Genomic DNA, 13,135 nt, shown 5'->3' on the forward strand with positions numbered 1-13,135 from the left:
TTACCTCAATTTTTACCACAGTTTTTAATAGATTTGGAAAATTCTAGAGTTTCATACACATTTAAGTATAGTTTGTATGCTGTGCCAAATTCATCGAACCATCTCTCCTACTTATGAAGAAAAGTGTACCTATAGCGGCAAATTCTGCCATTAGTAAGTGAAAAAAATGATAAAATTTCACATGTAAAAAAATTACTTTGTTATGTTTTCAAACTTTCACTGCTATGAGTGTGAATTCTGAATCCTTCTGGGTGATTCTGACAAAGTTTTATGAATTTATTTGTAAAAGTATAGACAGTGGAAATTAAACTGTCCTGAGGTGCCTCTCCTGCTCCAAGTCGCTCCGTTTGACGTCCAACCCCCCTTAATAAGTGTCTCATTGATGAGTGCTGATTTCTGACTGCCGAGTGCATAGTCTCAGCCTTTGTGTCAGTTGCAGCTGTCCAATGCGAGAGGAGGCAATGGTGGTCGATCCTTGGCATCGCCAGCTGTCATCGATGGTCTATGGAACCATGAGTCTGGCTGGATGGTCGCTGCTGCTGCCAGCAGCACCACAACTCCAGAGGCCTGCCTGACCTGGACACTGTCCATCATCTGCCTTCAAGACGGTGGTCACTGCTGTAGCTCATCCCACTCCTGAGGCAGACACCGATGCTGCGGCTCCCGTCTCCCAAGCAGAGACTGAGAGCCGACCGGTCCCTGCCAGTGAGTACTTCAGTTCGACCTGTGGCGACACTCCTGAGTGCAAATCTTCGACGACAAAGAGTGCACTTCGGAGATCGGTACACAGAGCCGCAAGCCGCTCGAATTCACGGGTTGGTGGCTGCTTTGTGATGTAACGGCCGCTACCCGACGCTTCGCTGCATTGGCTGTAACTAACAAGACGAGCGCATGCCGGCACTCCATAATATCATATGGTATCATCTTTCGGGGTAACTCCACAAACAGAGAAAAGTTTTTAGAATACAGAAGCGTATAATAAGAGTAGTGAGTAGTGTAAATCCAAGAACATCATGTTGAAACCTATTCAAAGAATTGGGCATATTAACCACAGCTTCTCAGCATATTTATTCCTTAATGAAGTTTGTTGTAAATAATACATCTCTTTTTCCAACTATCTGCTTAGTACACAGTATCAATACTAGGAATAACAACAACATACATAAAGATTTAAAATCACTTACTCTCGCCCTGAAAGGAGTCCACTATTCAGCAACGCATATTTTCAATAAGTTACCAGCAATCATTAAGAGTTTAGTTTCAGACAAGGCACAATTTAAACATAATTTAAAAGAATTTTTGGCGGCCAACTTCTTCTATTCCATCCATGAGTTTCTCAACAAATGCAGTAGACCATTTTAATGAAAATTTAATATACTTTAATTTTTGACAATACTTGGTTGTAACAGGCAAGTACCTACCTACTGTGTGAATGATGGATGTATGGAAAGCAGATGTAAGTCTTAAGTCTGTTAATAGCGGAAGTTAAATTTTAAATCTTGTACATAATCTGACTATTCTTTAACTGAGGATCAAAAATGGTTCAAATGGCTCTGAGCACTAAGGGACTTAACAGCTGTGGTCATCAGTCCCCTAGAACTTAGAACTAATTAAACCTGATTAACCTAAGGACATCACACACATCCATGCCCGAGGCAGGATTCGAACCTGCGACCGTAGTGGTCGCGCGGTTCCAGACTGAAGCTCGTAGAACCGCTCGGCCACTTCGTCCGGCAACTGAGGATCACTGAAATGAATATTTTACTTTAATTTTTGACGATACTTGGTTGTGATAGCCAAGAAACTAGCAAATGTCTGAATGATGGATTTACTGAAAGCAGAACCGAGCGAGGTGGCGCAGTGGTTAGACACTGGACTCGCATTCGGGAGGACGACGGTTCAATCCCGCGTCCGGCCATCCTGATTTAGGTTTTCCGTGATTTCCCTCAATCGCTCTAGGCAAATGCCGGGATGGTTCCTTTCAAAGGGCACGGCCGACTTCCTTCCCCGTCCTTCCATAATCCGATGAGACCGATGACCTCGCTGTCTGGTCTCCTTCCCCCAAAACCAACCAACCAACTGAAAGCAGATGTAAGTATTAAACCTGTAAATATTAAAAGTTAAAAGTTAATTCATGTACATAAATTTACTGTTTATTGACTGAGGATCATTAAAATTAATGAAACTTAAGTTTTTATAATTACATTTTTGTAAGGTGTTTATATGCCATGTTCCACACCCAGGAGGATTCCCTCTTTTATTGGTCTATGGAATGAAAAATTAATCTAATCTATCTAATCTAATCTTATGTTTCCTTGGTGCTTTAGGTGTAACTAAGTTCTCACCACTGCATCCCTCCAAGCTATCACCCCAATACTGTAGAAGTCTGTGACCGGACTCCTATAGCTCTGTCGCACCAGAGTTTAATCCACTTTTATAAGCTTTCCATAATCTTACAGTGGGACCCAGCTGCATATGACTGTTGCTCGTGAAGAATGAACTACGACCTCTTTCGCCTTGCCAACAGGCTCTTGGGTGCTGTTCAATGAAACAAATGTTTCAGGCCTGCAGCCGGAAAAGGAACGCTCATCTCCGAATGCTCCGTAAAATCATCGACGATTAACAACATCTACCACTTTCCATATTACTACCACAGGTAACTTCATGCCAATTTGATTTTTGTTGCACGGTATTGCAATGTTAATGGCCAGAATTGCATGTAGCTACTTTAGGTGGTCAATGGCCATCCCCAAATGCTTCGTTTCGCACAACTCCTGAAGTCGCGGTAGCCGGAAGCCAAAGAGGTAATAACACCGTTGTAAGAGGTCCATGGCTAAGGAATTTATTGCTAGTGCACTTTAGTAGATGTTACTTGGATGAATTGCTCGCGCGCTGCCTGCGATATGCAAGCTACAATAGAATCGCAGACCAGAGAGCAGTTTCGGCAGCAGTAGGAGTAGTAATAGCTCGAAGTAGGGCGGTTGGGGCCAGTCAAGGAGAGCGATGGCGGTGCCTAAGCGATGTAGTATAAGGTGAAACCAAGAATTACTATTCATATGTAATTTGTAACAACTGATTTTGTACTTTTGTTGTATCAAGCCCCACCTAAATATTTTTAAAAAGATCTTTTAATAATAATCTTTCTTATAAAATTAACTTTTGACAACCATTCATCTGAATTTAAAGATTTTACTAATTTCTCCTATCCATGGTCATCCCAATTATCGTAAAGAAAAATTACTTGTTTCCTTTTATACAATGCAAATCTAGCGACCAGCATTGCACTGGGCTGTGCCAGAAAAATTTCTTATAGGAGCAGATAAGCGTATATACGCGTTTTCCGGCGACATAATTGAGGTAAGAATTTTCAGTTTACTCAGAATGACTTTTCAGGGCCATGACGCAGCATTGCTGACGTCCATATTTACCAATTTAGATTCACAGTCAGTTAATTATTGAAACGTTATATATGAGTTGTCCGCCCCTCGTGGTCTCGCGGTAGCGTTCTCGCTTCCCGAGCACGGGGTCCCGGGTTCGATTCCCGGCGGGGTCAGGAATTTTCCCTGCCTCGAGATGACTGGGTGTTATTGTGTTGTCTTCATCATTATCATTCATCCCCATTACGGTCGGAGGAAGGCAATGGCAAATCACCTCCACTAGGACCTTGCCTAGTAAGGCGGCGCGGTTCTCCCGCGTCGCTCCCCTACGCTCTGTAAAGAAGTAAGGGACTCATCATATATGAGTCACATTTTTATTGAGAGATTAGTCACATTATTATTGCGAGGTTACGGAAATAAACTGTTGAGAGGTTACACCGTGTTTGTCCATATCCCTAGAATGGCGGAATATTAGAGCGGTGGGAATTGCTCTCACCGGGTCTGGTACTTTAAATCGAATTGCGTATAGTTCCTGCGTCCGTACAGAATCTCGTGTAGACTATGACAGTCTAAGGGGGTGGATCTACACGAAGCAAAGAGAATATCAGCATTTCCTCAGGGGTCGCTATTCTCACAATTTTTTTTTCACTTGACCCTTAAAATTCCTGACCAAATGATCAGCTTTACAATTGGACGCAGAATGAAAAGTATCGGTACTCCGATATCTTCTTTGACAAATGGAGTGAAACTCACTAGTGTTAACTGTGAGCCAGTGTTATATATGAGCTAGTGTTATATACGATGCTTTGTGAACCTCCCCCAACTGCGAATAACATTGCAACTTCCCGGGTTGTAGCTGCTGATGTCATCGATGACATTTGGGCAAGCTCGAAGGTTACAGAGTGCTTCAGCACTTATCGAGAGGAGAACACGGAGAGAAACGTCGCGCCAGAGAAACGTCGCGCCATATCAAACTGGTCCCGTGCTCATGTTTGGCTGGGTCAGATCTCACGTTTAATGTCGTATCAGTGGTCGGCCAGTATACAGAACGCCTTGCCGGCGCCTTCTTCCTCGATGTCCTCAAGTGTGTCTCGTGCACAGCATGAGAAATAGATGCCGTGGCGTATATGGATCACAACCTGTCAGTCGTATCTACGAGTGATCAGAAGGTTAACACTGAATCTGCGCCGCATCGAAAAATATGCACGTAGTTCCGGTTCCGCAACTTTGTGCTGGTGCTCTACAGAACCAAAACAGGCATTAAGTAATACCTTAGGAAGCGCTGGTTCATAATCTATGAGACCAACGAACTATCGGGCTATCACGATTGTGTCTCTGGCTTATGAAGCTTATGACAGAACCCACTGGTAGGTGAGTACAGCTTAAATGTGATTGCTTGTAGTAAAAGGCACGGCTTGAGGATCCGGACTATTTTTTGAAGATTATAGTTTTATGTCCCACTGCGGGCAAGCTACGCACGCTACACGAAATAAAAAAAAGAAATACTGGTATTTGGATGCTCTAATGAACCAGTATATTGCAAAAAGCCGACAAGAAACTAAAACTGAAATTAGAAACTACATGCTTCTCACAAATACACTCCTGGAAATGGAAAAAAGAACACGTTGACACCGGTGTGTCAGACCCACCATACTTGGTCCGGACACTGCGAGAGGGCTGTACAAGCAATGATCACACGCACGGCACAGCGGACACACCAGGAACCGCGGTGTTGGCCGTCGAATGGCGCTAGCTGCGCAGCATTTGTGCACCGCCGCCGTCGGTGTCAGCCAGTTTGCCGTGGCATACGGAGCTCCATCGCAGTCTTTAACACTGGTAGCATGCCGCGACAGCGTGGACGTGAACCGTATGTGCAGTTGACGGACTTTGAGCGAGGGCGTATAGTGGGCATGCGGGAGGCCGGGTGGACGTACCGCCGAATTGCTCAACACGTGGGGCGTGAGGTCTCCACAGTACATCGATGTTGTCGCCAGTAGTCGGCGGAAGGTGCACGTGCCCGTCGACCTGGGACCGGACCGCAGCGACGCACGGATGCACGCCAAGACCGTAGGATCCTACGCAGTGCCGTAGGGGACCGCACCGCCACTTCCCAGCAAATTAGGGACACTGTTGCTCCTGGAGTATCGGCGAGGACCATTCGCAACCGTCTCCATGAAGCTGGGCTACGGTCCCGCACACCGTTAGGCCGTCTTCCGCTCACGTCCCAACATCGTGCAGCCCGCCTCCAGTGGTGTCGCGACAGGCGTGAATGGAGGGACGAATGGAGACGTGTCGTCTTCAGCGATGAGAGTCGCTTCTGCCTTGGTGCCAATGATGGTCGTATGCGTGTTTGGCGCCGTGCAGGTGAGCGCCACAATCAGGACTGCATACGACCGAGGCACACAGGGCCAACACCCGGCATCATGGTGTGGGGAGCGATCTCCTACACTGGCTGTACACCACTGGTGATCGTCGAGGGGACACTGAATAGTGCACGGTACATCCAAACCGTCATCGAACCCATCGTTCTACCATTCCTAGACCGGCAAGGGAACTTGCTGTTCCAACAGGACAATGCACGTCCGCATGTATCCCGTGCCACCCAACGTGCTCTAGAAGGTGTAAGTCAACTACCCTGGCCAGCAAGATCTCTGGATCTGTCCCCCATTGAACATGTTTGGGACTGGATGAAGCGTCGTCTCACGCGGTCTGCACGTCCAGCACGAACGCTGGTCCAACTGAGGCGCCAGGTGGAAATGGCATGGCAAGCCGTTCCACAGGACTACATCCAGCACCTCTACGATCGTCTCCATGGGAGAATGGGAGCCTGCATTGCTGCGAAAGGTGGATATACACTCTACTAGTGCCGACATTGTGCATGCTCTGTTGCCTGTGTCTATGTGCCTGTGGTTCTGTCAGTGTGATCATGTGATGTATCTGACCCCAGGAATGTGTCAATAAAGTTTCCCCTTCCTGGGACAATGAATTCACGGTGTTCTTATTTCAATTTCCTGGAGTGTATATAAATGTCAGTCCATCAGCACATGGCAATAGAAATGTCACAAAAATAATTATTCTTACAGAGACACAAATTACCCCACTCTAAGAAAAGGACAAGGAATAGAATTAAAAAAATATATTTCCTGAGTACCTTCATTCATAAAAGAACATGAACATCATACAACAAATAATAATGACAATAGTAATATTTTAACCATGAACACTCATCAACGTGACACAATGTATTTCTTGAATCAGTACTTGGGTGTCTTATTATATTAACTATGTAATGACTGTGGCCCAGATATGTCGGTTTGAAAGGTTACAGCTTACACCGTAGAAATGGCTACACAGCCGAAATTATAAGACAGTAAAGAATACGAAACAAGAGGATATTGTAATCCAAATAACGCCATCCAGTGTAGCATATTATTGAATTTCAGAAAATTTGTTTCAGCTGTGAATCCGAATGCAAATAAAACATTCCTTAATAATTACATTGACGAATATTCCGCGTCTGGCTCAAGATATTTTCTTAAGATAAATTTCAATAGATAAAATCTACTCTTGCATCACTCACTGAAGTTCACTGGCGAAGGATACCACAAAATTTCTTGTGGTCAATTCCGAACAAGCAGTCGATTAAGAAGGATTGTATTGTGACTCATCTGTTATTTGTAGCCGACCCTACTTAAGTTAAGACGATTACAGCGCCATGTAAAATTATGCTGTACAGATATGACGTCATTCTGAGCAGTGGTGCTTTTTCTATAGGGTTTTGAAACTGGAACTTTAATTATGGACACCCTGAACACACCATCCATGTTATGTAGAGGGTGAACATTAATGACACCGACAAACTACAGGGACGGATTCCCGACTGGAAAGATTGCGATCGGAATCTCTCTTATGAGCATTCTCGCTTTCCCAGCAGCTTAACTTTCTCGTCAGGTTGGAGCTTTCCCCTATTATCATACGCATCTTGTTCTTCCTGTTGTTGCTTCAGCTGCAGCTTTCACAATTCATTGTATTTTGCGCCCATGCTGCACTAGTAACACGCAAAGGTTAAGGTTCCTCGTCGGCATTTGTGTCTAATTATTTCACGTTAACTAGGCAGGATGCTGCTGTGCACGACATCGTGTGTGAAAACGAAGATCGACGCCAAGCCGTTAGCCGAAAACGCAGTAGGGAGTGTGTGGTGTCACCGCCAGACACCACACTTGCTAGGTGGTAGCCTTTCAATCGGCCGCGGTCCGTTAGTATACGTCGGACCCGCGTGTCGCCACTGTCAGTGATTGCAGACCGAGCGCCGCCTCACGGCAGGTCTAGAGAGACTTCCTGGCACTCGCCCAGTGTGTACAGCCGACTTTGCTAGCGATGCTTCACTGACAAATTACGCTCTCATTTGCCGAGACGATAGTTAGCATAGCCTTCAGCTACGTCATTTGCTACGACCTAGCAAGGCGCCATTATCATTTGCTATTTATCTTGTGATGCATGTACCGTCAGACCGATGTTCACCAATTATGGATTAAAGTTAAGTATTCCAGCAGCTACGTACGTTCTTTGCTACTATAACTTCCTTTACCTGTTCCAGACCTCACGCCAGCCTGCGTGAGCTTAAACGCGTGCCTTTCGGCTTCCTCTCCTAGTGGCTTGGCTGTCTTGCCAAGTCACAACAGAGTGAATATTACGAGCATGGCTGACAAAGCAAGAAATGCCTTGCTTGTTCTTCATTTGCTCTTCGCAAGCTAACAACAGCTGAGGCAGCTAAGAAGTAAGTGATACAAGCTACAGATACGAGAGCATACAGGTGTAAGTTGAATGCAGGGCTGCTGATGTATGACATGCTTGTGAAATATATGGTACCAAGTTTTGGTAATTTAAATGAAAAAGAGGGAAGAAAAATGTTAACGATTAGCCAAGGTGTTGTTGCACAAATAAGACTAGAGATGCAAATACACCTCTAACGAAGGTGTTCAACTTCATGACTAAAATTTCACGGGGTGATTTAATAGAGTTAATTTTTCTTGTAACACAAATCTGAGAAATAAAACGAAGGGAACAGGAACAACAGAGATACAAATGTTCAGCGCCTAAATCGAAATGGTGCTAGCGTAAGCTGTCGCCAGCACACCGGTCGGAAAATATGTAGCAAGAAGATCGGTAATAGGAGCTGGATAAAGCGCGCCTATCAGGAGAGAGACTAAAGACAGCAACATACTACCAATCCCTCTCGATCGCAAAGATTTAGATCACTTCTGTGGAGTCTCAGTCACTATCCTGGTTGGCATCTGTCAGTTCACATCACTGGCTACGAGTGTTGTAAGTGGGCTGTTTAGATTTTTATGTTGGTGACGCCACGTAGTGCTCTGTATTACAAACGCTGACTGTGCTGTGTGCAGTCTGTGGATGGTTGGACTCATTGTTGGATTATTCGCTAGTGTAGTGCTGGGCTGTTGGATGAGAACAGCGCGTAGTGTTGGGCAGTTGGAGGTGAACCGCCAAAAGTAGTGGATGTGGGGAGAGAGATTCCAGAGTTTTGAGATGTTAATATGAGCGGACGATCAGGACGTGTGTCCGCAAGAAAAAGGAAATTAGTCAAAATAGACGTCAAGGATTTATATATAAATTATGACTTTTGAACACTATGAAGGTAAATATATTGTTTGTTCTCTACCAAAATCTTTCATTTGCTAACTGTATGCCAATTAGTAGTTAGTGCCTTCAGTAGTTAGAATCTTTTATTTAGCTGGCAGTATTGGTGCTCGCTCTATTGCTGTAGTTCGAGTAACGAAGATTTTTGTGAGGTAAGTGATTCATGAAGGGTATAGGTTTTTGTTAGTCAGGGCTATTTATTGTAGGGATTATTAAACGTTACATTGGACTGCGCTAAAATATTGTGTGTCAGTTTAGAAATGGTCAGAATAAGTAAAGATAAAACTGTCGGAGTACGTTCAGTTTTACTCAGCTGTTTCGGTATCAAATAATGTCGACGTTTACCAGCACAGTCTCTCCTTATATTCAAAGGGGACGTTTCACAGTGTATAGTGACCGGAGTAGTGTTCATAGCGGGGCTTGTACTTCACCAGCAGTGCGCCTAACGTGGTCTATTACGGAAGAGCTTGTACCACAACACATGAACTTGCTTAAAGGTAAGCAGCATCCTGTTCTTGTAAATAAAGAACGCTGTTAATACACGTGCGCTGTTGTGTTGTATAAAGAGGATACCGGCCACCAAACTATATCTTCTCCCTAGCTTCCCACGGTACAAGACTCTACAATGTCGACCATGACACAAAAGAAATAATTATACGCACAAAATACGTGTTAAAATGAGATGACGGTTAACATAGCCCCTATTCCTGAGTTATTACTACAAAGACACGATGGCAGCTTGTGAAAATGTGAAAACTTTTCATTATATTTAGAATTACTAAAAGAAAGCAGAATTGCGGTAACCGTAACGAACTCTACATTCAGACGATTGTTGCAAAAGTGGTAGTCTGTGAATCTCACATTTAGCACATGCAAAGGGGATGTGACTGATGTCACATTCTGTAATGTTAGTTCAGTCACAGGATGGGGTTTGGAGTAACTCTTAACGTCTACATCTACATCTTGATCCATACTCCGCAAGCCACCTGACGGTGTGTGGCGGAGGGTACCTTGAGTACCTCTATCGGTTCTCCCTTTTTGTGTGATATGTTTTTAAGTGATGTGCTGCTGATGTGTAGGAAGACGCGAATATGGTTAAGGAACTTGTGATTTGATTACTATGAACACTTAGTAGTTTTTCAGATTTAGGAACCATTTTGCTGAGGAAGGGGTTTCATATGCATTGCGAAACAAAGTTCTTGATAAGGTTGTTCAAATGGTTCAAATGGCTCTGAGCACTATGGACTTAACTTCTAAGGTCATCAGTCCCCTAGAACTTAGAACTACTTAAACCTAACTAACCTGAGGACATCACACACCCACGCCCGAGGCAGCATTCGAACCTGCGACCGTAGCGTTCTCGCGGTTCCAGACTGAACCGCTGGGCCACTCCGGCCGGCGATAGGGTTGTGGGGAATATGCAACATTTCATTTGTCGTGATGTTCCAAACGATTTTTTTTCACTGCAGATAACTGTTTGTTCACTCTGGTTGTGAAATATTATACCTGTGTTCATGTCCCTAATTTTACAGTTGTTTTTCTCAGAAAGTTAACATCACTTCGCATCACATGATTCCAGATTATTCCATTATGTGTAGCAGTAATTTTTGTACAGTTAACTCTTTATACTCTTTATTGTTTATCCACTATCAGGCATATACTTGGAGTACACTAAGCAAATATTTCTTGGATAACATTTCTTAGTCAGTATATTAGATACACTTGTGGCCACATGTCACCTGTATTACTTAAGTTATGTTTGACAGACTGTCGACTGACTCCGTGATAATACCATATTTCTTACATCAGCGACACACAGCACGCAGTGTAGAACAACATGAACCCTTTCTCTTCTTTTCGTCTACTTTCCTTTCTAGTAGTCAGACGAGCTCGTAAAATTCTATAGAGATGAGCATTTCTTAGTTACAGTTATCGTAGATGTGTTTCACACTATGTAAGATAGTTTTAAGCAAAGAAACATTAATTTATCACTGTATGAGGCAGATAGATCTTTTTGTAACTGAGATTTCTCACATGTCTTTTGACTGATAATATCACTGTATGTCAATGCTTATTTACTCAGATTATTTTGTTTTACTCATAAGAAACGAACTTATTCACATTTTATACTGTTTATTGCATATGGAATTACGTCATTTGTTTGTCATTAGGATTTGTAAAACTCTGACTAAGCACTGTTAACTAAGTCTGTAAGTTTTATGTTCGCCGGCAAAATAATGTTACAACTTTTACCTCTATGTAATTCTTTGATAGCCATATGATTAAGTTTTATAACTGAAAGCTTGACTGTGGTACGACAAAGCAAGAGAATGTGCGATTTCACAACAAAGGCAGAGTAGTTCTCTGCAGTTGCCGTGAAAAAACAGTGTTGTGTTAAATATGGAACGGCACGCTCAGCAGTATGACATATTTGGTTTTGAGTTGTCAGCGCAGAATTGAGTACACTGATGCATTTTCCTCTGAGTCTGCTCCTAGCCTACTCACACATGGACTTATCTTCTTGAGCTACGGTTGTCGATGTCAGTGTAATGGAAACAACTATCTTACACGGAGTCTTCGACAATGATCATTTCAGGAACCGATTCTACAAGACTTTGGTGCTGTACTGTGTACAATCACCCTGCTGCCGAATTCTGTTATATATATTTTACCGACGACAGTGCTATATACTCAAAACTACAAAAACTAGTGCAGTGCGAACCTAACATTTGTGACGAAACTAATTTTTTAGCAAGAAGTTTCACAGACTATGTGCAGTGTGTTTTTCTTGCAGCAACTAATGTCATGAAAACAAAATAGCAAGAACTTATAACAAGAAAATATAAAAGACTAATTCTGGCATTTCTACGTCATACAGACTTTCGCATTTGTTATCTTGTATCTCATGGACATTGATGTTTACGACTGTGTTTGGGCGCCTGTGCGCAACGATTTATTCATTTTGTTATCACTGTTGTTACTGTATTATTTGGACTAACGTACTTTTTTATCATCATCGTAGTACTTAGCAAATTTTAGCTTCGTTAACGAGTTTTGAAAAGTAGCCTTAGCCTGTTATAAATCTCACTCTTCAAAATTCTGGCCGAAGAGGTCGAGGGGTTGTAATAGGGGCTGTAGATTACTTGATGGACATTTCCTTATTTTGTGGATGTCATAAAGATGCAAGAGCCTTCGTACTGCTAGAATTTATAAGCGCACAGTGTGGTCAGAGATGCTGTGTCGCCTGGAGACTCTGTTGGACCATCTCTGCTTAGCAAGATGTGCGGAAGATGATGCTCAATGTTAATCGAGAAATGAGGAGACACAGTAGTCGGCAGTGGTGTGTGCCTTGGTTGATTGATTCGATGGGTGGAGAGGGGGGGGGGGGGGGAACCAAACAGCGAGGTCATCGATCCCATCGGATTAGTAAAGGATGGGGAAGGAAGTCGGGCGTTCCATTTCAAACAAACGATCCCGGCATTTGCCTGGAGCGACCTAGGGAAGTCACGGAAAACTTAGGATGGCCGGATGCGGGTTAGAACCGTCGTCCTTTCGAATGCGAGCCCACTGTCTTAGCCACTGCGCCACCTCACTATGTAGCGGTGTAGCCTGAGTAGGCCTAGTAGTAGTACAGCATAGACCGGGTGGCACGGTTAAGTCAGTTTCTGAAGAATTGGAACAAGTTTATTATTTGCGATGGAGAAAGAGATGCAAGCATTTTGAGTGCAGTATTTTATTATGATTACTTTGATGAGTATTTGAGGAGGATTTCATTTCAGAGTTGTGCTTTATAGCGGCAGCTTTTTGGTACGCATTCTTGATTCAGACATCCAGAACCTTGAGTATAGGGAAAGATAAACAGCTATGCATAATTTTCAATTTGAATCTGGAGGTAGGAATAAGTGCTGAATATGTAATGTCATTTTATGAATTGCGATTTCGGAAACATCTTATTTGATGTTAAAGCCGGCCGGTGTGGCCGAGCGGTTCTAGGCGCTTCAGTCTGGAACCGCGCGACAGCTATGGTCGCAGGTTCGATTCCTGCCTCGGGCATGGATGTGTGTGATGTCCTTAGCTCAGTTTGGTTTAAGTAGCTCTAA

Source organism: Schistocerca serialis, chromosome 9 (assembly GCF_023864345.2).
Source record: "Schistocerca serialis cubense isolate TAMUIC-IGC-003099 chromosome 9, iqSchSeri2.2, whole genome shotgun sequence".
Taxonomy (NCBI): Eukaryota; Metazoa; Arthropoda; class Insecta; order Orthoptera; family Acrididae; genus Schistocerca; species Schistocerca serialis.